This window comes from Erithacus rubecula, assembly GCF_903797595.1.
Source record: "Erithacus rubecula genome assembly, chromosome: 13".
NCBI lineage: Eukaryota > Metazoa > Chordata > Aves > Passeriformes > Muscicapidae > Erithacus > Erithacus rubecula.
The window spans coordinates 6,410,959-6,438,410 of record NC_136665.1 but is presented as its reverse complement, the minus strand read 5'-3'; the positions used below and the strand labels follow the sequence as shown (position 1 = coordinate 6,438,410).

The 27,452-nt window shown below is 46.1% G+C and overlaps 2 long non-coding RNA genes across 3 annotated transcripts; both read left to right on the top strand.

Annotated features, from left to right (window-relative positions):
• Positions 1-78: 78 nt before the first annotated feature.
• Positions 79-27,373, top strand: LOC306807607. 2 transcript variants are annotated; one of them, XR_013775752.1, is made up of 3 exons: positions 79-1,241; positions 1,839-1,892; positions 27,256-27,373. It is a non-coding gene; the product is annotated as an uncharacterized lncRNA (long non-coding RNA). The 2 variants fall into 2 exon arrangements; XR_013775753.1 differs by lacking the exon at positions 27,256-27,373 and adding an exon at positions 2,358-3,127.
• LOC306807608 lies at positions 18,603-25,970 on the top strand. The gene is made up of 3 exons (XR_013775754.1): positions 18,603-19,613; positions 19,968-20,106; positions 24,581-25,970. It is a non-coding gene; the product is annotated as an uncharacterized lncRNA (long non-coding RNA).
• Positions 27,374-27,452: the final 79 nt, after the last annotated feature.

Below are 27,452 nucleotides of genomic sequence, written 5' to 3'. Positions count from 1 at the left end.
GGAGGCACCTCCGGGGGTTATGTGGGACTGGAGGCGTTCTGAGGATATGGAGAGACCCCTGGGGGTCGTGTGTGGCTGCCATGGGGAAATAGGGGCGCTGTGAGGGTGCGGTAGGGGCCGAGCCGCTCCCTCACTGCTGTGAGGGTACGGAGGGGACTCGGAGCCTGCCGAGGGTCCGTGAGGGGACGGGGGCAGCCGGCCCTGAGCGGTGGCTGTGTGGGCATGGTCCGCATGGGAAGCGCTGCTCTGGGTTTCCCCAGAGCCGCAGGTTGTGCAGTGCTTGTTTCGCAGAAAGTTTGGGATCCCTTTTCCCCAGGGCAGGAGATTGGGGGTCACCCCAGCGCGCCCGTTCGTGGGAAAAGGCGAGCTCTGAATGAGCTGCGCTGGGGGAAACCCAGCGCTGCTCCAACGCATTTCGGTGTCTTCTTCCTCAATCTGCCTCTGACTCCCTACAGAGACCATACCCGGGGGCTCGGGTGGTGCTGGTGGGATTATGAGCTCCTCTCACTTCTCTACAGCTGGTATGACTCTAGCAGCTCCTCTGTAGGGGATGCTCAGACTTTCACCATTGCATTTTTGCCGGGTTTTGAAGGAAAGAACAACAGCAACAAGTAAAGTAGAGCCCTCCATTCTGTGGTTTGCAATGGACATTAAAGCTTGTTTGCTTACAGGAGTATTTGGTGGGGAGGGTAAAGATGTTCTCGTGTGTGGCCATTTAAACTACAGGAAGTGGTGCTCCTTCCTGTAAGCACTGGCTGCTCAAGTGTGGAAAGAATGGAGAAGAAAAAATGACTACGCATTTTTTCCCCTCATCTTGTGAAACAATTTCACGGAAGAACAAGATTTGGGTAGACAGCCAAGAGCTGTCTTGGGTGCTTTAGGGCAGGAGTGGGTTTTGTAACAGGTGTGGAGTTTGGAGTAGAGCTTTCTTAAAGGTCACCCTTGGCTCTTGCCTTGCATGAAGTCACATTGTGTAGTTACTAGAAGGTGCTCAAGTGTAGCGTGACTAGAGAAATACAAAGCCTGTGTAGGACTGTGGCAGCTGAACACAAGTTTGGCTATAAAAAAACACTATTAAAAGTGTTAGTTAGCATTTAGGTATTGCAGATTAGTCTTTAGACATTTCCTCTGTCAGAGGGAGTTGTCTGGAGGACAACCAGCAAGGTGTTTGCCTGACTCTTTTATTCACCATTGACTCGCTTTGAGGATGCTGCATGCAGTTTGTAAACTTTGGGATCTGGGTAAGGTGGTTAGGAGGAAAACCTCATGGCCAAATGTCAGATTTGATGTCAGCTCCAGTGTGTTACTAAGAAGTGAGGCAGGAAATGGGAGACAGAGTTCTGCCCTCATGTACTGTTTACAAAGCCCTGAAAAAGTTAGTTGGGGCTTTACAAGGTAGGGTGTGGGATTTGGGTTTTAGTAGAGCTTTAGTAGGTGTGTTTTAAGGACAGTTTGCTTATTGCTCATTAGAAATTTAAGACAGTATTATATAAGGAGTCTCAGTGCTCAGATCTTTACTCAGTATTTGTCAGTGTAATGCATCATTGGCATCATTAGACCAGGTATGTGCTAGTTTTAATTTGTTCTGTAGATAAATGATTAAAGCAGGGCAGTGGTATATGACCTCAGCCTCTGTAGCACTTGTGATAGCAGGAGTCCTGATTACTTGCTAGTACCAAGATAGTGTTCTGATTTATTAGTTCAGTTGCTCATTAAGAATTTATTTATGTTTTTTTCCCCCACAGCTGGGTTTTGGCTAGTGTTATATGCCTCAAGTATTTAGCAAAATAATAGCTAATTAGTACTTGAAGTTTAAAGACACCTGATCTGTGTTGCAGATTACTGCTGTCCCCATTCCCTTGAACATCAACATTTGACTCTCTATCCTGAAGGTTTGTATCACATCAGTTACTCTAAAAATCAGTGGTCTTGAAGGATGAAGTAAGGAATGTCTTCATCAGGTCTCCATGACCCTCTGGTGAATCTGATGTCCCCTGCTTAGTGATTGGTATAAAGTTTAGGTGCTAATCATTATTCCATTATTTCAATCTGCACTTTTAACGGTTCACTTATTCCATCTCTTTTATAATCAAAACTGAAACAAGCTCATAATGGCAAACGACACCTCTATTATCTCTAGCGTAAGCATCTAATAATCATTAACCTATTGTTTGTTTCTCTAACTTACACACTGATCAATATGAATTGCTTCTAACCCTTAGCTAAAATCTTAACTCTTTAAAATCACGATTCACTTGTCTGCCTGGACACCTGCCACAGCAGGTTAGATCCCTCAGAAATCTGATAATCCTTCTTTATCCTGGTAATCTGAACAGCAGCATCTTTCCATTTTGTAGGGCTGAGGGATGGAGTACATTAGTCTGCTTGCTTGCTTGCTGGAATTCAGAGACTTGTGAGTTTGTATTCAGAAGTGCATGTGAAGCCTGAAGAGCATCTGCTTTTTCCACAAACATCATTCAAGGCTGGCAGCTGAGACACGGTGACCTTGGCTATGATATGGAGATCTCCAAGTGGAGCAGAACTCTCGGTTTTCCTGTCAGCCTCCCCTCCAATCTGTGCTGTTAATCAAACACTGCTGTAACACTTCTTTTAAAGCTTGATTTTGGTGAATTCATTTAACCTTGTACATGACAGGAATTGCGCAGAGCGATGGAATGACATTAACTTGACCCTCATCTTGGAGGGTGCTGAAGGAACTGTCCTTGTCAGTGCATGGAGCTGACTGGGAGCAACAGAGCAGGGAAAAAAGGGTGTCTTGTCAACTGCTCTGCCAGTGTCCTCCCTTTAGAAATACTGCTAGAGCTTATGTGTTGAAGGTGAAGTAAATACCAATAAAGCTGACACCAATTAAAATGTCTTAGGGCTTCAGTGGATTAATTAAACGGTGTGTAAGGATGTTAATTGTGGCAGTGTATTACTGCCATCCTACAGGACTCGGGGAAAACCAACATGAGGTGCCACACAAATGCTGTTTGCCACACTGCAGAAGGAGGACAGTCTGCAGCAGGGCCAGTGGCAGCCCAGGAGGGAGCAGGGAGCCCATCCTGAGAGAGAAAAAGCAGGCGTGGGCTGGAGAGAGGCAGCAGGTACAGCAGGCAGCGAGAAGGAATGGCTGCTTGGCAGTATGGAAAGGGCAGAGTAACATGCAATAAAGGAGGAAAAGGGTTTAAGCAGATGGGATAGCACTGGTGTGAGAATAAATTTATTCAGCTGGCCCTGACAAAATTTAGGTCAGAAAGTATTTTCTTGTTCTACCTGTGCTTTGGAGCAGCCTTTAGAGCTGGTCCCTGAGACCAGGTGAGCAGAGGAAGCTCAATCTACCTGAAAGGCCCATGTGTTGCAGTGGCAGAGGAAGAGAAGACTCTCTGCTATCCTTTTGGTTTTCTAAAGCCCATACTGTTCTGATGATTTGTCAATTTCTTAGTTAAATAAAGGTTAAGGGAAAACAAGGTTAAAATCCAGCAGTTTGGGTGGTGGGTAAGAAGCCACAGAAAGTGCTTCCCATAGAGAAATTGAAATGGGGAAAAAAATGCCTTATCACAAGATCAGGTGGATGTCTGCAGATGTCTCTGAAGAGTTGCTGGTGAATATGGTTTCTTTCCATGTTGCTGGTTCACTATGTAGGGTCAGGTGTAAGTTACCTTGAATACTTCCCTCCCATCCCTCTTCTCTCAAGCATGTTTTCCCCAATATTCCTGGAAACAGAACTTGGCTCACAGGTTTGTAGCATTCATCTGCCCTTGCATTTGTCTGCAGGTAGCTCCTTTAATAGAATTTTCATTAATTTAATGCTTTTTATGTTTCAAAGAGAGAAATTAGATATTTAGCAGGAAAGCAAGGGTCAGAGCCCCTCTACATTCAGCCTGATCAAATGAAAGGCTATAACTGCACTATAATTAGTAACATCTAATCCCTTTTGCCCACTTCTGAAGTCAGGGCTATGCATATTCCTAATTTTTTCCCATCCAGTCAGTGTCAGAGAGGGCAAGCCAGAAAAAAAAATCCCCCTCTCTTGTCTATATTGAGATCTGAATTTTCCAAGGGAGTGGGTGTGATCCTGACATCTGGATTTAATCCAGACTCGGATTCCAGGCTTCGTCTGAGAACTTCCACCTCCGGTCCTGAGACCAGCAGTTCTTAGAGAGGATTTAGTTCATTTACCTTTTAAGGCAAAATTGGAGGCTTGTTATAGCAGCTGCATAGTGACAGTTCTAATGCTGAATTTTTTTAACATGCTTCCTGATTTGGAGCCAGTGTCTTCTTTACATGACAGAACAGGAAATATCACTTCATTATAGGACCCTCTAAGCAGCAGAGAATTTGAGCAAGCTGGAGGAGCTGGGCCAGGCAAGATCTCTACCCATGTCATACAAACAAGTGTGAGTTGTTTTGTTCCCTACTGTAATGGGACTCTTAAAATTCATGGTCTGCTGGTGGGCCCTCACAAAGCTGTTGGGTCAGGACACTTTTCCTGTCTGGCAGGCCCCAGGAGCTGCCCATTGATGCAGAGGAGTTTGGTTTCCTGGCAAAGTCCCATCACAGGGGTGTACGTCAGACTCAGTCTGGGCAGTGGAAGCTGTTGCCACCCTCATACAAGGCACCTTGCTGTCCCACTGAAGGGCACCACCCTACACTGCTGCTGCAGTACACAGCCCAGCTGATTCACACATCCAGCAGTGGCTTATCTTAAGTCCAGAATATCTCCCTGGTGTTTCTCCACTTGCTTCAGATGTGGAAAATCACATAATAATTATTTTTCTTTTAATCTTGCATTCTTGAGTTTGTCTTGCTTTGTGCAGCACATGGCAGGAAATGATACACTAATCCTTGGAGCTACTGTGGGCTTTGCTGTACTTGCCATGACTTGCCTCCACACCCTCATTTCCTCCTCTCTCACATAGTTTTCCTCCTCTCTCATATAGTTTTCCTCCTCTCTCACACAGTTTTCCTCCTTCTCTTAGAAAGTTATTCAGCCTGTAATTTTTCTTGCATATCTCAGCCCTCACTTCTCCTCATTAGGTACTCGGGCAGAGACAGCACCTTTCACATCCAGTTTAGGAGCTTGAAGTCTACTCAATAGTGAGCAGAAATATCTTAGAAAATGTGAATTCAATGCTCTTTCCCTTAAACAAATGTCAATGTTAGGAGTTTTCTGTCAAGAAAATTGCTAGAAAGAAGGAGCATACCTTGTTCCCTCCCTCTTGTCCTCTAAAAATGTGCTGGTTTTGGCTGGGATAGAGTTAATTTTCTTCATAACAGCTTGTATAGTCTGTGCTTTGGATTTCTGATGAAAACAGCCATGATAACAGAGGGATGTTTTAGTCACTGCTGAACAGTGCTTATGCAGTGTCAAGGGCTTTTCTGTTTCTCACACTGCCCTGCCAGTAAGTAGGCTGGGACTGCACAAGAAATTGGGAAGGGGCAACCCCACCTGAGCAGAGGGATATTCTGCACCATATGATATCAAAACCAGCAGTTAAACTGGGAAGGTGGGGATTGGCTGGGGCTGTCATAGCTCAGGGACCGGCAGCACATCAGTCAGTTGGTTGTAAACAACTGGGGGTTTTTGCATCACTTGTTTTCTCTTTGTTACTTTTGTCTCCTTTTTTTAGTTATTAAACTGACTTTGTCTCAACCCAAAGGGCTTTACACCTTCACTCTTCGATTATCTCCCCCATCCAACAGAGAGGGGGGACTGAGTAGGGATTGTGTGGGGAATTGGTGTCTACCAGTTTTAAATCACAAGCAAAAATCATCTCTCTGACTCGTCTACCTGTCCCATGGGCCTGCCATGGACACCTGAGGAGGCAGTAGCATAATAAAACTGCCCTTTCTTCTTCCCAGTCACCACAGACTCACATTGATACAGGAAGTTAAATCCTTTGTATAAATCAATGTCCTTTTTTCTTTTTGTCAAAATGAAGATTTTGTGACTGGACAGTTTTTAATCGGTACTATTTCCTGCTGCCCTTTTGTCCCCAGGTGTAGCAATATAAGTAAGATTGCCTTTTCAGCCTGGGAATGGCAAAAAAGGCATCCAGTGAAGTCCTAATAGTCACAGTATAACTAGTAGTAAGGCTTGTTGGTTTGTCTCAGCAAAGGCTTGTTCTTCTTTTATACATCTAGTCATATAATTTCTCCTGCAGAGATCAGTGAAATTCAGTGAAGTGAAGAGTAGCACTTCAGAATGAAATACCTGCTGTTGACGTGAGAAGGTGGGGGAAAATCCCTCTCCTGACTAGAGCCAAGCCGGGCGTTTCTGTGTGGGTGTTATCCCATGAATGAGTACCCAGTGAGGCAACAGAGCTCTGTTACATGGCTGGCTTTTCTCCTCATCCAGACATTGCATAGCATTAGATGTTGCTGGTGGTGAGATGGTTTTAAGAACTGTCTTGGAGAAAGCAAGCAGTAACAGAGTAAAGTATAAAGCAGTTTTTGATCTTTCATTGTTTCCGTCAATGGTCATGGAAACTTTATAATTTTAGAATTAGTTATTATAGTTAATATTAGATGCTACAGTTGTACAGTCAGCTTCTTGCAAGAAATAATCTAAAGGATTGAAGTGGCCAAGCAGTAGAGCATAAGGATGCCTCATATTTAAGTAGAGGTTTTCCATGAAAATAGCATGATAGTGTGTAGTAACAGAGCCAAACTTTCCTGTGGGTGGAAGAATCTGTGTATCACCACAGTGTGTGTATACACTAGAAAGGTGGAAGGATGATCTTACACCCTTCTTGGGGTCCAACTCAAAATGCTTCACCTCCCAGTGTGCATTCTTTCCATGGTGTTTGCTGTGCTGTTTTGCAATAGCTCTTGTTGCTTAACATGTGAGATGCAAGACATACTATTCCTCCTTATGCACTGAAGATTACAGATAAAATTAGAGGATGGTAATAAGGTATTAAAATGAGAAGTGTCAGCTCTGGGGAAGAAGGGGCCTTGTGCTGAAATATTAAGGGAGGAAAACATCATATCTCCAAATCTGAACTTGAAAGCTGCAGATCAGAGAACCTCTGTGACGTATTGGGATTATTGGAGTATACAAAGCTTCCATTCCTTGTTTGCTTTTGTACTGAACTCTCCCCAAAGCTGCCAAGTGCTCTGTGTGCAGTCTTACAAACAGCCTCAGTGATGCAAAGCTCTGGGCTGTACTTGCAAGGCTCCCAGGCTCTGCCTGCCAAGCAGCACAGGCGGTACCAGGAGCAGTGCGAGTGAGGATGCCAGGACAGCTGCACTGGGAGCTTTCTTGGGGTACTGTGACCTTGCTGGCAGCCTTGTCTGTATTGATCTATTAGATCTGATGGTTCTGCAGCTGCTTTGAACATCATTCCAACTGAGATCTATGGGACTAGAGGAGTCAAAGGAGCGAGCTGTCTCTGGCTTGGTGTGCTGAGCAAACCTAGTTGTGTTGTGCTGGCTTGGGGTGGGGGTAATGGTAGGAAAATGTGTTGCTCTTTTGTCTCCAAGAGATGCGGTAAAGAACTCTGAATTTTAAGATCTTATTTTCTGGAATCTCACTGTTTAATGGGTGAGGCATGTGCTCTCTCTTGGAAATGCATCTTGGCCCAGCCCTGGGCAAAGATCAAAACTGATTTTAGACAATGTCCTAGAAAGAGATGGAAGTACAAACATTACATAACTAAAAGTTTGAGAGGGATCAGCTGAGAAATTAAGATTGAAATGGCAAAAATACAAACCCGAGGTTAAGTCATTTTCTTTACTTCTGTGCCTAGTTTCTCATGTCACACTGAGTGTAAGAACAAACCAAGGGAGAGTGAAGGGTTATTGCTGGCTTAGCACTAGTGATGAATCTAGTGATTGACCTGTGTGCTGTGGTTTTATAGAGAACTCTGATAATCTTATGGAGCTTTTATGGACATTAGATAATCTGTTCTCTACAGACTTGCACCCAGAAATTCCTGCAGACATCCCACAAGCTTGTAGAAAAACTGGGGTGTAGTTCTTATTATTTAGTTTTGTGCCTCCTTATCTTTCTTTTAAAGATCCCTAGTCTTGAAAAGTCTCTGCTTCAAAGTTTAACTTGAAAAACCAATTCAGAATTCATGTTCTCAAAAAGATGCATTGTGTTTTCACTGTGAAATTTAATAATACATCAATTAATACAAAATTAAAATAATTCTGTGTTACTCCAGGTGACCTGCTGTGAGATATCCCCACTAGGCACTGACAAGGATGATTCATCACATTGGGAGGAAGCACTGAACCCTGTGAGAGTGAGGTGTAGTGGGTCTGTGTGGAGAGAGAACTCAGGGCAAAGGATAACTGATGGTCTCCAGCCATCAAGAGCACCAGAAACCTTTGAAATTAGCTCCACTGCACAAGGCTTTTGTTGGCAGTGGCTATTTCTCCAAAAGCACTGATGGCAGTTTTGTATTTCTTTGTAGTAATTTGGGACTTAGAAGTCTGCAAATACAACACAGGTGATGTATTACTGCAGTGTTTAACAAGTAGAGGGATGGTTAAATTGCTTTGCAATGTTTTTCCACAGCCCATTCACTACTTACAGGTTAATTCTTCTGCCTCTGATGGAGTGTGCTCAGCAATCTCTGTGTCAGGTGGGTGTGAGGTCAGGTATTTTTTGTCAAGCTGAATTTTGTGAGGCAGCAGTATCTTACAAGAAGTAATTTTGGGGAGGCATGCCATGCTGGGCAATGCACACTTACTCACAAGGCTCTGATATGGAGCAGATGTTCATCCTCTCCAAGAACCTCATCCTCTCCATCCTGCAGCAAGAATGGGCCACTGTAGTGGAGGATGAGAAGGAGACAGACACCATTTCATCCACAAAACAGAAGCCAACAATTCTAACAAGTAAAGATGTGCAAACCTTCTGGATCTTTGTGCTCTCTAGTGCTGAAATCCAGAAGGATCTTCAGGACTTATGTAGAACCTGTCTTTGTACTTCGATTGCAAGAGGTAGAGAGGAGGCTGGTGCTTGGCACAGCAAACAGCTGTGCTGTTCTTTGGGGGGTCTGATGGGGACAAGCTCTGAGTTCACTTGTGAGTCTTTGCATTGCTCTGTGAGGCCTGTGCCCTCTCTGTACTTCTGTCTTGGAAAGGTGCTCATCTTTCCTGTGTTTATTTCAGCTTAATTCCCAAAACTGCCACCACAGTAAAAACCCTGTCAGAATTATTTGCCATAAAGAACACTGAGATTTTGAGCAAATAGTTGAAATTTAAAGCTCTAATTACAAGAGCAAATAAACTAGAGATGCTTCCTAAGCTTGTTTTTTAATTAGAATAAGTGATTTCAGTGCATCCTTCCCAAAGTCCTGGCACCATCTCCTGGTTTGATAGCCAGTGACCCAGTTTTCATGGAATGATCTCAAAGTAGTGCAGTCCCTCACCCAGCTGCTCTTGGGTGAGGGAGAACAGTGCATGTCTACAGTGATGGTGCATATACTGTGAGTTTGATTGCTCTGCTTTTCAAGGTTTCCTTGGGTAAAAATACTGTTTTATGTTTACTTGTCAGCTTTTCTCCTTTCTACTTGTCCTGGTTTAATTGTGTCTGTTCCCTGGCATGCTGTCAGTTGTGTGTGTTGGGGCATGGAGTGCCTTTGGGAGTGGTAGTGAGCACAAGAGGCACTTTAATAAGGGTGCCCAGAGACATGGCTCTTTAGTACTAAGTTTCCAACAGTTGTGAGTGTAGGGCTTTTTAGTCACCCATTTGTCCTCTGAAACAACTACTTTTAATGCTCCTGCTCTGTCCTGAGTCCTCAGAAGCTCTGTTAGGTGTTGCTGTTCTTGCTGACAGTGGCTGCTTTTTAATTGCTCAAGTAGCAGAAGCAGAGCTTGAAAACTCAATTAACATTATCTTATCTCCCTGTCACCAGTGGATTTAATCAGATCAAGAGATTGATATGGATCATGTGTAGAAGCAAAACACAACCAGCTGTAGAGGCCAGGGCAGATGACATTTACCTAGACTGCTCTCCCCAGTGCCAGTCATCCATGCCCTTACCCTCAGTCAGTCTCTGCTCCCTGTTGGCAGATGGGCTCTCCACTGTCATGGCCAGGGCCAGCTCTTTTTGCCAGGTAAACAACCTGGCTTTGCCAGCATGTGACCTCTCCTAGCATCCATCAGCTGCAGTGTCAGGCCCTTTTCTCCTGGCCTGGGTGCCCCTTTGCAGCATCCATGGCTGTGACTGCCTCTGTGCAAGCTGAGACAGCCCAAGCAGAGAAGCTGGTATCCCTTTGCTTCTCCCAGAGGAGTTGTGGGAAGAAGTGACTTGGGATAGCACACCCCACTCAGCACAGGGTCATGTAGAGAAGAGCAGAGCTGCAGATGAAGCACAGCCCAGGGATCCAGGGTTCAGCTGTCCATCAGGATTTGGTACACAGCTCCTCTGCTGGAGCCTCATGTCTGCTGCCCTGATCTGTTTTCAATCTCATCTCTCTCCTGTGTCATGGATTATGTCAGTGTGGTTTGGGCAGGGGCTTGTGAACAGGCTCTGGGTTGCTGTTGCTTCCTCAGGGGACATGGGGAGAGCCTGGCTAAAAGCATGGCAGGGAGCAGCCTGGGCAAAATTCACACAAGCTACTTGGCTGGGGTCTGGTATTACCCTGCCCTGCTTCTGTGCTTAATGAGCCACCTTATCTGTCATGTTCCCCATGGCAGATGGGGTCTCTTCAGGATTAATTAAGGATCATAACTGTGACCTAGTTACCAGACTTGCACTATTGTCGCTGGAGCTATCTGAACCATCAGGCTGTTTGAGAGAGTTTCTTACCCTTGCCTGCTCTGGTTACTCGTTCTGTGTATCCTTCTGGGACTGACTCTGAGCCCCAGGCTGGATCACATTACATTAATTTCTCTAATAGATCCCTGCTTTACCCGTGGGTAGGTAACTTGCTGCTTCCTGCTTGCAGTGCCATAGTCAGAGTGGGGATTGGATTTGCTGACACAGACCTTTCACAGAGCTGCCTCCTGTTCAGGAGCAGGGAAGAGATGGGCTGCAAGATAGGGGAGGGTAGTGCTGGAGACAGCACCCTGAGACAGTCCAGTTCCATGCTGCCATACTTTAAACCATATGGATACTGAAAGGTTATCCCAGGGCATCTCTTCTCTTGGTTACTCAAATCTTTTTCATGTCTAGTTTGTGCTTTATTGTGGCAAGCCCTTAGGGCTGCTCCCCATAAAGAAGCAGCAATGGTGACTGGAGCTTGAGAAGTAAATTGAGTTCAAGTTCTTCTAACCCTGCTTTTCACCTGCCAGATTTTCAGGTAGAGCACTGTTCCAGCTGGCAATGTCTCAGTCCTGTGTTCCTGTGCTCTGCAGACCTGCTACAACCCAATTCTTCTTTCTGCTGGGGAGAGTTTTGGACCACAGGGATATTCTTGCTCTCTCCTTCCCTCCCGTTGTTGGTGGTTTGGTAGGAGCTTGCTTTGCCCATGGGATTGAGTCCCATGCAGCCAGGCCATTGCATGAGCTCCCAGCCTTGTGCACAAGGACTGCACGTGGCCTGTGTGCTGTTCACGTGAGGGAGATTTGTGTTCCTGAAGCTCCCCTCAGTCCCCCATGGAGCTTTAACCAGCCTCATGTTCTGCTCAGGGTCCATGCATATCCCCAGTGGGATCCCAGCAGCTCCTGCTGGTTTTGGACAGGAGCATGAAGGAGGCTGCAGAGTGGGACCCCAGGGAAGCAGCACTTTGTCCTCAGAAGCCCGTGTGGAGGGGGAGCTGCCTGGCTTTTCTCCTCTGCCTCAAAAAACATCTCTTGTGTTCCAGTGACCTGCTTATTATGTAGGTCAGCATCAACTGGAAAAGAAAAACAATTTCAAAAGTAGGAGAAATCCAGCATGAATCCTCCACACAGCAGTTCTTTCCGGTAGAGCAAGGAAAGTTTTCCTGGGGGATGTGGCAGGCAGCATGGCCTGTTCCTCCACCCACCCTGGGCAGAGCAGTTGGAGAGAGGAAGCTCTGAGGCTCTGAAGCTCTGAGCAAGCACAGTGTGCCTTGTGATGGGAACAGTGCATTAACTTAGGCAATAGGAACTTGACTTGAGTGGTTGGGGGTTGTTTGTCCTTTATTGACCTTTGGGCTTGGTTTTGGTGAAGAGGAGGTGGTTTTTGCTCATCTTTACCTTGGTCTTGTGTCTGCACAGCAGAGACTGGTGCCATGTTGCTGGAGGAGCAGTCTCTGCTAGGACACAGCTGTTCTGCTGGGGTGAAAAGGGGACACAGAACAAGCAAATGCCTTTGGATGCCAAAAGTAAAACTGGGACCTCAACCAAAATTCATCTCAGTGTTGTGCTGGTGCCATTACCCTGGGGCTGCTCCACTCTGCTTGTAGCAGAGCTGACACCTTGTGATACCCACTGAGAAAAGAGAAAGCCCTTAGCATAAATTCCTAATGTAAGCTAAGCAAGGGACAAGTTGCCCTGTGCACAAGAGATATGGTGAAGTCCAGCTTCACTTGTACTTGCCTCTGATGCAATAAATCTTAGTATCCTTCCCTATGCTCGCTTCTCTCCCAAATCACCTACTAAATATCAGTTCAGTGGGAGGCACTCTGTGCCCTGGCTGATTCTCACTTGGGAAAATGTCTGTGTGTGTGTGCTTGCTGGACAGCCAGCAGGCAGGTGAGAGTTGCAGCTTTTTCTTGACAGGAGCAGCAATGTAGCTCCTCTCTCTCCCTGCTCACTGTGGAATTTCTCTTTCCCTTCAAGCATGTAGGAACACCATGTTTTTGAGACAGCTGGGTTTGACAAGAGAAGCTAAAATCACTCAGAGGCTTCACTCATAACCAAGGTGAGGCAACACAATCTCGTAATTGTAAAATGAGATTTCAGTATGCTGCATTTTGGGAGGTGGGCTGTGCAGTGAGCAGAAGGCTCTGTCTGCATCTGCCTTGCTGTTTGCTGGGTCCCCTCCCATTCACCTGGCCTAAAGCTGAGTGTTTGAAGCCTCTCCAGCTGCAGGAGGCTCCTGGCACCACCTCTTGTGCTTGGAGGTGCACTGACTTTTTCCCAGATCACAGGTTCTTGCAGAGCTGCTCACTCTGTTTCACATAGAGCCTCCTGCAGCCTTTGTTCCTTGTTTTCTAATAGCATCTCCTGTGCTGTCTTGATTAAGCATATCTGTCTGTGACTGAACTGTCCTTCCTCTTCAGTATCTTGTTCTTGGTGGTTTCTATTTAATACTTGAAGAGCTCTCTGCAGATCCCAGCTCTCCCACTGTCTCAGCCCAGGGTAGGCAGTCCTTGCCCCACCACACCACAGCAGTCTGGAGAAGTCAATGCAGGAAGCAACACAGCAATGAAATTTTGAACTGAATGATGTTTTTTCACCTGCAGTAGCAGGACATCTCCCATGCTTTGTGAACTCACATGGAGTAGAGCATTAAGGAAGCAGGCAGCATGTGTCCTAGCTGGAGGCACTGCCATGTGCACTGCCAGTGTACTGCACACAGCTTAGTCAAGATGTAGGATTAGGGTACATTCCTAGCACAAGATTTTCTGAGTTAGTGGGGGATGGGTGCCCCAAGGCTGGGATTGTCACACTGGCTTGGTGGGTCCTTGCACAATGAGGCTGCTGTGTGTTGGAGACAGCAGAGTTCTGGTGCTGTCATGTACTTGTGGTGAGAGTGTTGAGGATGGCTTGTTATCTGTGCTTGGAGGAAGGACTTGATTAGAAACTGTCTCATAAACGTGTGGTTATTGAATGAGTTGCTCGTTTAGTATGCATGAGCCATCTCCACATACGTGACAAGTGCATCTGTCCTGGGCAGGCAGCTGCTCTAAAGAAAAGCAGAGAAGCTTTCCTCATCACAAGCTTTTTCTCATCAAGCTTTTTCTAAATTGCTCCCTGCATGGAGCAATTCTACAACAATATTAAACACAGCAGCAGGAGTGAGTCAAGCAGATCTTGTCAAAGCTGGCCTATTTTTTTTTCTCTTTTTGGTTTTATTATAAATTGGATCCACTGTGCCACAGGGAACAGTGCTGTTCTCAGCATGATTGGTGGCAACAAATAGCCACCCAGGAAAAACATGTATTGTGTGGTAACTGGGAAGAACCTCCTGTTCCAAACATCTCCAGCCTATCTGGGGCTTGTTGCCATGAAATTGTGGATTTTAACTAAAGGATGATTGGGCTGTGAGAAAATCCTTTTAAGCCGCTGGTTAACTGAGCTTACTTGTGTGTGTCTCATTCTCTTAAGAAGTTGGTGAGACCATAAATTTAGCAAGATAGAGTGTCCAGCTCAGGTTCTTAAATGGAAAACAAGGCATCTTGGTGTTGGAATCAACAGGGATGCTTTCCTGAGGGAAACTTGGTTATTGCTGTCCAGACATAAACCAGTCTTGAGGTGCTGGAGGTCAGGTCAGGACCTATACAGGCAGTCTGGGGTTCTTGCACCTCTTTGGGAAGTGTCTGGTGTTTGTCTGGATAAGAGATGAGATTAAGTGGGCCTTGGATTTGACCCCTTGACATGGAGGCCTTGGCAGCACTCTGCCTGGCCTGGGGCCCTGCACAGCTTTCTGTTGCGAGAGCACATCTCCCATTGCTCAACTTTGCTTTGCTAATATCAAGATAAGTCTCAGTATTGTTCAATATAGGTTTTTGCCCAAACCATGAACAGCAGTTTAACAGTTACTGTAGCCTCAGATGTAAAACTTGTGGGCAGTGGGTGAATTGTATTGGAACATGGAGGGTCTTTGAAGCAAACACCAGCCTGAGTTTTGAATAATGATTTGGGCTGATAGCAAGTAGTATTCCCACCAGTTACTTGTCTTGGAAGCTTCAGTAGTTCTGTGGATGAAACTACTACTAATTTGAATTAATGTCAAAGTAAAAGGTACTTGAAGAAACAAACCACCTTGGCTGTTTGTGTTGCAGTGAGCTCTCTGCAGCCTGGAGTTGTTCTTTCCTGCATGCCCCCAATCTGCCAATGCTCAAATCTTGGCTTCCACCTCTGGGGTGGTGCAGTGGCTCAGCACAGACCTGGCCTGCCCAGGGCAGGAATGAGTGAGCACAGCTGGGCCCTGCTGGGCAAGAGAGAAAGGACTTGGAGATGACTGCACCTCTGGATGCAGGTTGAGGGAGGTAAGGAGGCAAGATGAGGCAGCTGGAACCTCAGTGAGATGGTCTTAGCACACCTCTGCTCTTTCTGCAAAGTAGGCCCTTGCAGCTTTTCTCTGTCCCTGCACAGCCTTGCCCAGACACTGCTGGGTAAAGCAGGCAGGACTCCCTCCCTAGGAGGTGACTTAATTACAACCAGACAAAGCCTTAAGGATCACAGCCTCCAAGTAATCCTCTGACATCTCTGGTTGCTCAGCCCAGGGGAGTCAAGGCCATGCAGGGAACTGGTTTAACAGCTCTCTTGTGCTGGGTGAGATTGTGCTGGGGGGGCAAGAAAATGTCCCAGTGTCCCAGCATGAATCAGCCATCCATTCATATCCAGCTTCTCCAGCAGTACCAGGCAGTCCTGTGCAGTGGTGGGCTGCAAGGATAAAGGACTGACTCTCCTCTTATGACAGGGGGGTTTATGCCAGGCAGTTGTGGCTTGCTACTGTTGGTGATAGGAGAAGGAGACTTGCACTGGAGAGCTTCCCTATGCTCTGGGTGTTCAGGGCTGAAGATCCAGTCACTAGATCATGACTGTTCAAGTGCTTTGGTTTGGAGGTTCAGACTACATCTCTAAGAATAGAGGAGGTGAGCCTACAAACAAGAATCTTCTGATTTGGTGCATTTTCTGATTTGGTTTTGCAATCCTCTTGTGTTTTAAAGGATTTATGCTAGGCTAGGACATGAGTTGCTCTTGGCTTCCTTTTCCATTTGTTTCAAGCTGAACTCCATGAGGGCACAGTGTAGTGCTGTGGTTGTGCTGAGTGCTGAGTGCCTGCCAGCAGCTTTGAACATGATGGCCATGCTTCAGTTCAGTGAAAAGCTCAAAGAGCAGTAAAGCTTTTAAAGGTTCCTAAGAGATCACTGAAACCACAAAGCCAGTTGATAGAGACCTTGCCATCCACTGACCAAGAAACAGACTGTAGCAGACTTGAACTGTGGCAGCCATGAGGAAAAAAATCTAACCAGAAACTAATTATCCACATGCTAAATCTGTGAGGGACCCGGTTTCCTTAGGTCTGCTGTTGATGGAACTCTTTGCATAGCAGAGGAAAAATAAATTTTTCACCAAGTAGAAACTAAATGAGTGAAAAAAATTTTCTGGATTGCTTGCAACTATTTGCCAGTAGTGTAAGGCAGGAAAAGGTTAAACATTAATTTCTATCTATCTCTTCTGTATCTTTTTCACCTGCCCAGTACTAATTCAGTGTAGCAATCTGGAGGGTGGATGGCACACACCGTGCTGGGGAAAGGTGCTTTTGGGTGAGGATATGGTGTGAATGTCCACCTTTAGGGGTCATCCTGCCAGGCCAGGGCTGCTGTTGCCAGTTAGGCCAAATGTCATTGAGCTGTTGGAGTGAGGGTTTGGCCTGGGATTGCTGGAGTTACCCTGCTGCAGCCAGGCCCGTTCTGTACTGTGTGCCTGGACAGATGGGAAAGTGATGATTTAGCCTGTGCTATAAGCCCTGCCCTGGGTTTCTTCAAACCTGTCACTTGTGAGTCACTATTTGTTTATTTACAATGCACAAACAAATGATATCAATACAGAGTCAGGCTGTTGCAGACACTGCTGTTTGGACATCAGGCTGAGTTTGCAGAGTTGCACAATCTGTCTAAGCAGTCATCCAGTCTGAAGAAAACCACTCAGATATCTCAGGCTGTTACCTGAGCAATTGCTTGAGCCCAGTGACCTGACTCTTTGCTTGCTTTTATAGTGTAGAGGGTTTGATTTTCCTGCTGCAAAGGTGTTTTACTGTATGTGTTCTTTGTGTCATCTTTTCACCTCCCCTACTGCATGAAAACATTAGGTCAAAAGCTGTAAGAGCACCACATCTGTAGAGGTGCATTTCACTTGGGAAGGACAGGGGCTGCATAAATGATATGCTCAACTTAATTTAATGTGGTTGATGATTTTATTTTTTAATGTTGAAGCTTTCTCTCCATAGTCTAAGCCCAGAATCCTATTGTGAATGCTAGTTTCACCAGCACAGCAGAGACCACAGCTCAGCTCAGGGGTGGAGTTTTTTACCACACTGAGCAAGGTATAAGAGCTTATGGTGGGGTTGGTGTCAGGCACTTTTACCTTATAATTATGACATCTGGAGGTGATATAAGTGTACCTCTTTATAGTAGCAAGGAAATGTTTCTGTAACTATGCAAGAAATGTATATTCAGCAGTAACAGTAAAATGATGTTTTTGCTGTTGAAGTTGTAAAATCAAGGCAGCCCACTTCAGATATATAGCAGAAAATCTGCTCTAGCATAGTCCTCAGGTAAGATAACAGGCCACAGGTAGGTGCTAGTTGTTTGGCCTAGCTTAAGAGAGCTGAAAATCTCTGTTTATAATTAGAGTAAATAATCCCTGATGGAAAATTGTCATCCTCCTCTTTTTTGGGTCATTTTTATCCATGACACCCATGACTGCAACGTCAGTGTGATTAATTCAATGCAAGGGATTTATCTAAGATGTCTTTTCATGTGAGGTTAGATCATTTGCTTGTACTGTGTTGTAATACTTTACAAACAAGAAGCAGAGCAGCCCTGCATCTGCCCTCCTTGGGGATGGTGGTCTGTCTTGTCAGGCTTACAAGAGACAGAAGGAGGAACTGAGCACTCTGAGAAGACACTTTGAGAAACGAGCCTGTGAAATCCTACACTGCCAAATGAGGCTTTGTTTTCAGAAACAACACTAAGTCTTGAATACTTCAGTCTTGGCTGACTGTATGTGTCAAGTGAGTCAGAGCAAATGTCCATTCAGCTAGCAGCAGACTAAATGGAGATTCTGGTGTGCAGTTCTCCTGGTAATCCCCTGAGGCAGAGCATATAGACCAGGAATTAAAAACAAAAAAAAAGTGTTAATCATTAAAGGAATCAGAGTTCTGGTGAACTCTGCCTTGATGAACTTTTATGAACTTGCTTAGTTTAGATCTGAAACTTGGCAATGAGTTATTGTCATTTGGAAACTAACATCTTTAAAAGTAAATAGTATATTTGTGTTCAATGACAGCTGCACTTTCCTGCCCTCTAAACTCTAGGATAGCACATCACACTGTCATGAAACTTGCTGCTCTTTAAATTCACAGTTTGAAAGCCATACAGTTTTGCTTTGGCTGAGTATCCTGTAATGGCAACAGCCTGCATTTCTGACATCTTTTGTCATGGTGTAAGTATTTATGGCAACCATGTTGTGCTTGAGAGATTTTTCCCTGAAGGTCAGGACAGTTGCAGATGAAACAGCTGATCCCTTTCTCTGCTGGTCCTTTACTGTACCTCTGCAATTTCCAATAAATGTTTGCTGATTAGAAGAATTACCTTTGGGGTAATTTGACAGAACTAAATGCTGCCAACCCTCATGTGCTTGTTCAATAAGTTGATTTAGCAAGTTAAGTACTTCTGCTTTGCTTTACAGTTAGGGCCTTCTTGGTACACCTAGGTTTGCATCACTAGGTTTGGACCACTCTACTTAAGGAGGAATTTCTCCTACCCCTGAAATTGGATGCCATCTCTCTTCAGGTTAACACAAAATACTGAAAGATACATAATAAAAATAACAGGAGTTAGAAACAACTGCCTGGAACCTCATCTGTAATTACAGCAGTGTTCAGCCAGTGCCTGCACTTGGCAGAGGTACTGGCTTCTGTGATCTAATCAGCCTGTTTGAACCAAAGCTTGGCCATTCTCCAGGTTTAGTGTGGCACTTTCCTGGGAAGGCAATGCCTTTCTTAAGCTGTTTCTCTGGGGAAGTCCCTCACACAGAACAAGTTTCAGTGGATCATTTCCTCATTCTGCTCCTCAACTTCTACTTGGCATAGGCTAGAAGTTGCCAGGAGCTTGCCAGCTGGGCAGTAGCTGTACAGCCTTTCAACTGGAGCCAGCATGAGTGCAGCTATGGCAGAGGCTGTGGGGTCTGCTCACACCTGCTGAGGGTCTGGTCCTTCTGTGCAGCAGTGATTCAAGGGACCAAGCAACCCCTGGGGAGCAGCTGAGTGATATTCCTCCTTTTTTCCTCCTGGCTGCTTGGAGCATCCTGAAGCCCAGCAGGTATTTTCTGTTCAGCTGTGGTAGCAGGCTGTAATAGATAAACATCTACATATTCAGCAGGCTGAACAAGAGGGTTTGTTCATGTCTCTGTTAGGTTGGTCTGGACTTTGTCATGTTTGCTGCTGTTCCCAGATGCTTCCTTCTGCACTTAAAGTACAATATGGCGTCACTTTTGGTTTTGTCTTTGGAAGAGTAAACAAAACAGAAGTCAGCTACTTTAAACATATTCCTCTGCTGTGACTGGGGAAAATCTCTCCTTCAGATACAGGCATCCACTGTTTGCATTGCTCATCCTCCTGGCAGGGGTTATAGGCTTTGACTGCCTCACTTGGTTCAAGCCTAACATTTCTGATCTTTCTATTTTTGAAATGCCTGAAATCCTGTTGCTTCCTCTTACAGAGGCCTGGTTCCAGCTGCTTCCCACATCTCCAGGAGAGGATGAAAAAAGAACTCATCAGTGTGTCAAGGTATGGTGTTAGACAAGAATATGATTGATTTTGCCAGGGCTTGATTTATCAGTCACATTGCAGGCCTGGCATTGAGCTGAAAGGCAAAGGAATGTTTCTGCTCTCCAAGAGGGAGTAAACCTAACCCAGAAATGCAGAACTGGGTGACTTTCAGTGGGAAATAAATTCTTTTGAGAAGGCCTGAAGTGTTGCAGGAGACTCCTACATCTACAGGCTTTTCCTATATCTCAGGATAACTCAAAGCAGCACACCTCAAACTCACTGCAGCTGTAGAACCTCCCCCCCCTGCTTTTTTTTTTTTTACCTGTCTTCCTATGAAAATCAACTTCTTTCTTCCCTTTTCTGTTTTCACAGGAAAAAACACAATTTACTTCCTGAGGGCTGAGTTGGGAGAGGTGGTGTTGTGATCACTGGTGCTGGCTCTTCACCCCAGAGGGTTTGCCCTGCTGCCAACAACTGCATGTTGCTGTTCCATGTCTTTTGTGAATGCTTGGTAAGCTTTGCCCTAGGAATAAACCTAAGTTGCTGAGGATTTTCTGGAGCTAAAGATGGAGTCAAAAGCTGAATATGGACACTTTTTAAGGGTCAGAACATGTTAGGAACTGGCTCATTAAATCTGTGTTTCGAGTGGAGGATTTACAGCCATTTGCAAAAGACTGGAGCTAGAGCTAGACAGAGAAATATCCTCTAATGCTCCAATCTTCTAGCCCTTAATATAGTATTAAAACTCTGTTGCAGCTGTTTGAAGGATTCACACCTAGATATAAACCATTCTATAGAGGAAATATAGTCATGTTTATACTTCTCCTCTGTGCTGCTGGTGACTCCCTCTGTTGACAAGCTCTTCATTCATTGGCATGACCATGACAAGCCTGCTTTTAGCACTGTTTCCAAACTTAGCCAGTGTTTAGAACAGATTGTTAGAAAACAGCAACCTGGCAGTGCTAACAAGGTGAGCTCAGGGGTTGTTTTGGGCTCTTAGCCATCTGCTGGGTCTCTGTCACCTCAGAAATAGCCTCCCCTCTTACAGAGACCACAGAATGCTGCAGCCAAACTGCCTCACACTGGGCTGCAAGAGAGAGACAAGCAGCAGCTCAGAACTGGGTACCAAGACAGGTTGTTCATATTGATCCTGCTGGCATGAAGAGTGTTTACTCCACACAAAGAATTGCTGCAATGTGTTTCAACAAGGAAAACCTTTTCCCCTTGCTTGCAGAACTTTTTATAGCCAATTGAAGAGCTAGTTTGTTCCTAGGGAGCTTGTAACATGCTTCTCTAGTGAATCATGTAAGATGCATAGTTTCAAGGTGTTTCTGCAGGTGTCAGAGATGCAGCTGGAAAGGCTTCCTAAGGGGGCACTGGGATGTCCCAGGCTGCAGCTGTCCCTGCTGCTCTTTGGGGAACCAGTCCTGGGTGCAGCTGAATATGGCCCAGGCCTCTCCTTGCCCCCAGCCCTTCAGCCCAAATATAATAGATATTTGGGTTTTTTCTGTGGTTTGCTCTGGTCACACATATCTTCTTTTCCTCTCTGCAACACACAGGAATAGTGTGTAGAAGGAGAGAAGCCAGCTCTGAGACTTCAGGAGGTGCAAGGCTCCTGACACTGTAGTGCTTTAGAAGAAGGAATGGGAAGTTCTGTGCTTGCCTGTGCTGAGTAAACTCTCCTGTCAGCAGGAGTTTCTCTAGGAAGGTTGATGTTCCCCTGTCTATTCTGCTCATATAATGAATCAGTGTTCACCTTTTAGTTTTTCCCATGTGACATTTTCCACAGACACTTGATACTCTTCAGCAGGGTCTGACTGATACCCTCCTTTAATCTGCAGAGTGGGGACCCAGATTTGGGAAATTCTGAGACAACGAACTTTTCCATAAGATTAAAGGCTTAAAAGTCAAGGCCAAATGTGATCCAGACCAGTGCTCAATGTTGTTTAGAAAGCAGCCCCATGGGGAGAGGTGAATACTGGAACATGCTTCCATGGCATTGGTAATACCAACCTGCTTTGTTGGTGGGTGGTGCTGGACCATGCAGTGTTACCTGCCCTGGCCAGGCCAGCCCCAGCACCAGGGGCTGTGTGGCAACAAACCCTGCTGGGTGTGGGTGCTGGACATCTGCCCCATGAGTCAGGAATTCCATGTCCCAAAGGTCTCAGCTTCCCTCCTGTGAACTCAGCTAGCGTTTTCCTAGCATCAGTTTTTGTGCACTTTGGGCTCTGGGTTGATGCAATAGTGAGTTCAGTGAAGCCTGAACTCTGCTGACCCCTGCAGACACCAGCAGAGAAAGTTCAGGAACTGAAAGCAGCCACCTGCCCTTGGTCAGCAAGATCAGCACAGCTGAGCCACGTGTGCTGAAACATTTTAAAGCCAGGTTTGATCTACATTCCTGTAACAGATTTTAAGATCTTAGAGTGGCTTGAGATACTAGAACTGATAAAAGTGGAGAGAGATAACTTCATAGACGCCAAGAAAGCTGCTGATGGTTTTTTTGGCTGGATCCAGCTTGCCAGGTTTTCTCACTCCTGAATCCTTCTCCTTTAGGCTAGTTCTGGAAACTGCAGGCATGTGCAAACTCCCTTTACTCCCTCCCTCTTGGATGGCTTAAGAACTGTGTAGCTCCAGAGAGGGAGTAGCAGTGTATTTCTCTGTTTTTTTCCTCTGTATTGTTTCTGCATGCAACCCCTTATCACCCTTCCCCTCAGCCCTTCAGCTATATGGATGAACAGTGAAAGTAGTACAAATTCACTGCAAAGACTAGGCAGCAAATAAAATAGGGTATAGCAATTAACAAGGGGCTTTCTGACTCTCTGCCTAGCACAAGCTTCAAATCTGAAGCAGAAGTATTTTCTCTTGGTGTCCTGAGCAACTCCAGAGCCCAGGCTTTGCCACCCCTTTGCTTTACAACAGCAGAGACCCTCTGCATGCTGAGAGGAGAGGACTCCCCCAGCCCTGTCAGCTGTTTCCTGCTGTTGCTATAAATCAGCTTGTGTCACTTTCCTCCCTCTTTTCAAGGCTCTGATAACAAGCACCTGGGGCAGCCAGGTGACCTTTGGCTGAGCTTCCTCTTTAAACTCCAGTGGCTTTTGCTTCATTGCCTGGTTGTTACGCAGCAGTAAAGATCTGTTTTGATAGCAGTAGAGGCTGCTGCCCTTCCCTTTCTCTTCTTATGCAGCATCAAAGCTCTCTGAATTTGCTTGAACAGATTTGCATTTAGGTCAGGACTTACTTGAGAAAAAGGTGGTTTTTTTTCTCCTGTCTTTTTTTCAGCTCTGTGAGGAAGGGTAATAAGCACAAAGGCAGGTGGGGAAAAGAAATATGGGCTCTAAATAAACTGGTTTGGCACAAAGGGTAGGACAAAGTCATTAGTAAGAGAAAAAATAAACTGATGTGCAGCAAGCTACATCTTCAGCTGATGTAAAGCAGCTTCTCCCCATGGAAGCAATGGGATCATGCCACTGTCATCAGCTGAGCTGCTTGGTGGGTCTGTTCCCTTCTGCAGTGTCTAACCTGTCTGCAGCTGCCCCTTCCACAGCAGCAGCAAAGGAGCTTGGACAACAACTCTCTGTGCTATGAATCTTCATCTATATTCTTTGGCTCCTTGTAGCTCTGTGCTTGGACTGCCTACGTCCCTGCTGTGCTCTCTGGATGCAAAGTGCCAATAACAGGGTGGCTGTCACATCCCAGGTGGTCATTTCGACCTATGCCATAACATTGCAGGGTTGGTTGCCCAATGCCACTGCCTCCATCTCCAGGATGTATTGGGATGGGACACAAAACAGCTGCATAGGACCCATTCTGGGATCACGGGGACAGAATGACCTCATTTTGAGAGTGCTGATAGCAGCTGGGAGATCTGGGTGCTGGTTCCATTTTAGCATGTGCACATTGCATTCACCAAGTCCAGCTCCTGAAACTTCTTTTGTAGATGGCAAAAGACTTCTTCCCACCACTGATCTTGTTGAGAACCTCACCTTTTTCTGAAAAAGTCTCATGGTGGCTTTCAGAACCATTGTGTGCTGTCCCTTGGAATATTCTCACAACTGCAAAGGTATGAGTATACACTGGCATGCTCAGCAGTTTAAGTTTCAACATGACATGTGAGAACTGGGGTTTGTGGTACAGAATTGGTAAACATCAAGTTTAGTTGCTAAACCTAGACCCATGTACTCTAGAGAGAAATTCAGGATTTTATGAATTGGGCTTAAAGTCAAAGGTTAACGATAATTTCATGCAAGAATGACTCACCTGAATTCTGGGAGTGTCTGATGCTCTGCAATAGCTTTTACTGCTTTGCAGCATGCAGGTATTACAGCTTTGGCAGGGCTGGCAGTGTAAGGCTCTGCCGATGTGACAGAGGGGGCAGATCCTGGGTTCTGGTCTCTTTCTGAGTGATCTCTTTCAGTGATACAAATAAGCCCAGGGAAGGACTTGCTGAGAATTACTAGATAATGCCTAGATGGCAGGCTGGGAGGTGGCATTTGAAAGAGCGCTCAGCACTTTTATCATCCAGAGTTATGTATTCTTCACAAAAAAGCTGCCTAGATTGTCCCGGTTGATCTCTAGTGCAGCCGCGTTGCGTTTCATCCCGTTCCTGCTCTGTTCCCTCTCCACCCACGGCAGCTGTTGGCGGCCCCAGCCTGCCCCCCGGTGCTCATCGGGAGGATGGCAGGAGGCCCTCCGGCCGCGGGGACACCGGGGGGACACCGCATGGCCTGGGGCTCTCCTCCCTGGGCCTCAGGAGGGGGCTGGCTCCCAGGGCCACCGCTTCTGAGGGGCTGGAAAAACCCCATCCTGCCCAAACCCGGGGGACGTAATGCCACAAGGATGTTTGAATGCTGAACTGGGCGATTCGAGACTGGAAGCTCTGCTGCTGGAACCAATGTGTGCTTCTTCTTCCTAAGGGCCCCTTGACCCTCTTGACATGAATTTTCTTTAATTCTTTCTCTTGTGACGTTTGCTCTGAACTCTCACAGATGAGAGTGTCTTACCAGTGATCTGCTGTCACCTCTGGCCGTCGGTGTCATACAGTGGCACCCCAGGGCTAAACAAACTAACCATACTTGGCCATCATAGATGTTGCTTGTGTATTATCTAGAAGGCAACTTGGGGTGTTTTTTTGGGTGGTGGAATCCTTCAATTAAAGCAAATGTTTCCATTTCCTGCTTTTATAAGTGAGAGTGCAATCACAACACGTTTCTAGTTTTTGATTTCTCTAAAATAGATTGTACAAGATTCCTTCAGGCCTTGGGCATATTTAGCATCACTTTCTTTTTTATTTCAGTGCACAGAAAGAAAAGCTAATATTCAAATGGCAAAGAATTTAATGAGGAACAGGTCAGGCCATGCTAGAAGCCACTTCAGACTTCTAGATCCAAAATCCATGGTTATGTGGACAAAGACCATGTCTGAGGAAGGAATGCATCTCTTCAGATGCAGTACCTCAAAGGGCAGGGAGGAATGCAGAGCTTTTCAGGCACACAGACACCCCTGAACCAGCAGACTCTTTTGTGGGAAGGCAGTGCAGCAGGGAGAAGGATGGATGGCTTACCTGAGAAGAAGAATTCATGGGATTGTGTTCATGACTTTGCATTTATGAACAAAGCAGGAGTGATTCTGATAAAGTAAACCAGAACATCTCTTAAACAGATGGCTTGGGCTTTGTTCCCCCAGTCTGTTTGCTGGGTCATTCATGGATGGAAAGGAAACTTACTGATTTTGAGTCTTGTGCTAGAAATTAGGTAAGTGTGTCCCCTGGTCCATCTCCCCCAGCTGTTTTTAAACCCACAAGGTAAAAAAAGAAAAGTGCAATCCTATTCAAGAAGTTTGCAAAGACAATGGGTTGACATCAAGGAATCCCTTCTGCTTTGGGGCAGGAGATGTCGGGAAAAGGATTCTCCATGCTAGAGCTGCTGTTTCTGCATTGCAGGGGTGCAGGGGGGGCACGTTTCTGCAGGTGTCAGAGGGGGCCAGCCAGAAAACTTCCCCAAAAGGGCTGTGGGATGTTTAAGGCTGCAGCCATCCCTGCTCCTTCCTGGGGGTACACTCCTGGTGCAGCCAGACACCAGAGGCCCAGGCCTCTCCTTGCCCACAGCCCTTCAGGTCAGCTCTGTGCACACTGCTGGGCTCTGCACTCCCACCACTGGTGGCTCTGGGACAGAGAAGCAACAAGTTCCCTTCAGCAGTTTCTCCTTGGGCTGCTCCCCCAGCCAGGGCACCACTGCCAACCATCACTGAGATGTCACCTGCAATGTCCCCACAGCACAGGCACCACAGTGATATGCCAGCACGTTCCATTGGAACCTCTGTCTGTTGGTGCCAGTTGGCCTTTCCTGCCAGCTGGTAGGGCACAGCCAAGCTGTCCAGGGCGATGGCCATGGAGCAAGAGCTCTCATCCCTGCGCTTTCCACAGAAGCTTTGGAAAATGCTGGAAAGTGGCAAGTTTCAGTCAATTTGGTGGAGTGAAGGTGGAAAATGTGTGGCCATCAACAAAGATCTCTTTGAAGTGGAGGTGCTGGGCAGGGGAGGACAGCAGGTCTTCCACACACAGAAAATTAAAAGTTTCATGCGACAGCTGAATGCATATGGATTCACCAAAATGCAGCGGAATTTCCAAAGATCTGCCTCCCTGCCCGAATTCCTGGCAGAGGAAGCAGCAGCTTCTGCCCACAGCCAGGTACAGCCTGCTTGTGATAATCTGGGGGAGGAGAGGGACCTGCACAGCAAGTAAGACCTCCTCATAGAGGGCCTTTTGTAGGTTGAAAAGAAACTGCTTTTTATAAGGGGGCTTATAAAAATGAGGGAGAGGGATTTTTTGTGCAGGCAGGGAGTGACAGGACAAGGAACAGTGGTTGTATAGTGAAAGAAGCCAGGTTTAGATTTGGTGTTAGGGGGAAATCCTTCCCTGTGAGGGTGGTGAGACCCTGGCACAGGTTGTCCAGAGAGTCTGTGGATGTCCCATCCCTTGAAGTATTCAAGGCCAGGCTGGATGGGGCTCTGAGCAATCTGGAATGGTGAGTGGCATCCCTGCCAAAGGCAGCGGGGTTGGGATTTGATGATCTTTAAGATCCCCTCCAATCCAAGCCAGTGTGTGATTCTGTGATGGGGGCATTGGGATGGGAGCAAGTGGTCTGGTTTTCATTTCCTTCTCAGGCTGTGCTCAGGCATGTTTGACTGAGTCTTTCTGCCTAGTAGAAATGCAGATAAGATACATTTTTGTGAGATCTGATGAGTTTGAACCCATTAAAGGCACAGATTCGGCATAACCTGATTTCTCTGAATGTCTTTACTCCATGTCTTGCTGCATCAAATCTGAGACCTCCCTGTGGCACCTGCCCAATGCCAAGCAGGTGCATCAAAAGACCAACAAGATTATCTGCCTCCTCATAGCTGCACAGAAGCTGCTGAGAAAGAATGATATTTGATTTTCAAAAACAGTTGTTTTCCTTTTGAAAATCCTACACTGCTCTGCTCTCAGAAGGCAAAACCCCAGGGGTGGTGATACCTGAACACAACCATCACAAGCTTAAGTGTGATCTTTAGGTTCTACATGGCCCTCAGAGTACATGATCCTCTGCTGCAATTTGGAGTAACTTTGAGGTTTCCAGTGTTGGGATGGTGGCAACTAACTCTTCCCCTTTCCCTGTTTTAGATCCTCTACTACTTTAACCCCGGCTTCAACAGAGCACATCCCTGGCTGTTGGAAACGTGCAAGAGGAGAGGTGTTCTCAAAGGAAGGGGCCCAGAAGCAGAAAAGATGGAGGAAAGGCACCTTTAGAAGCCCAGATGGACAACTCAAGCTTCATGGAGAGGCAGATCTGGGCTTCACACAGTGCCTGTCAGAAAGCA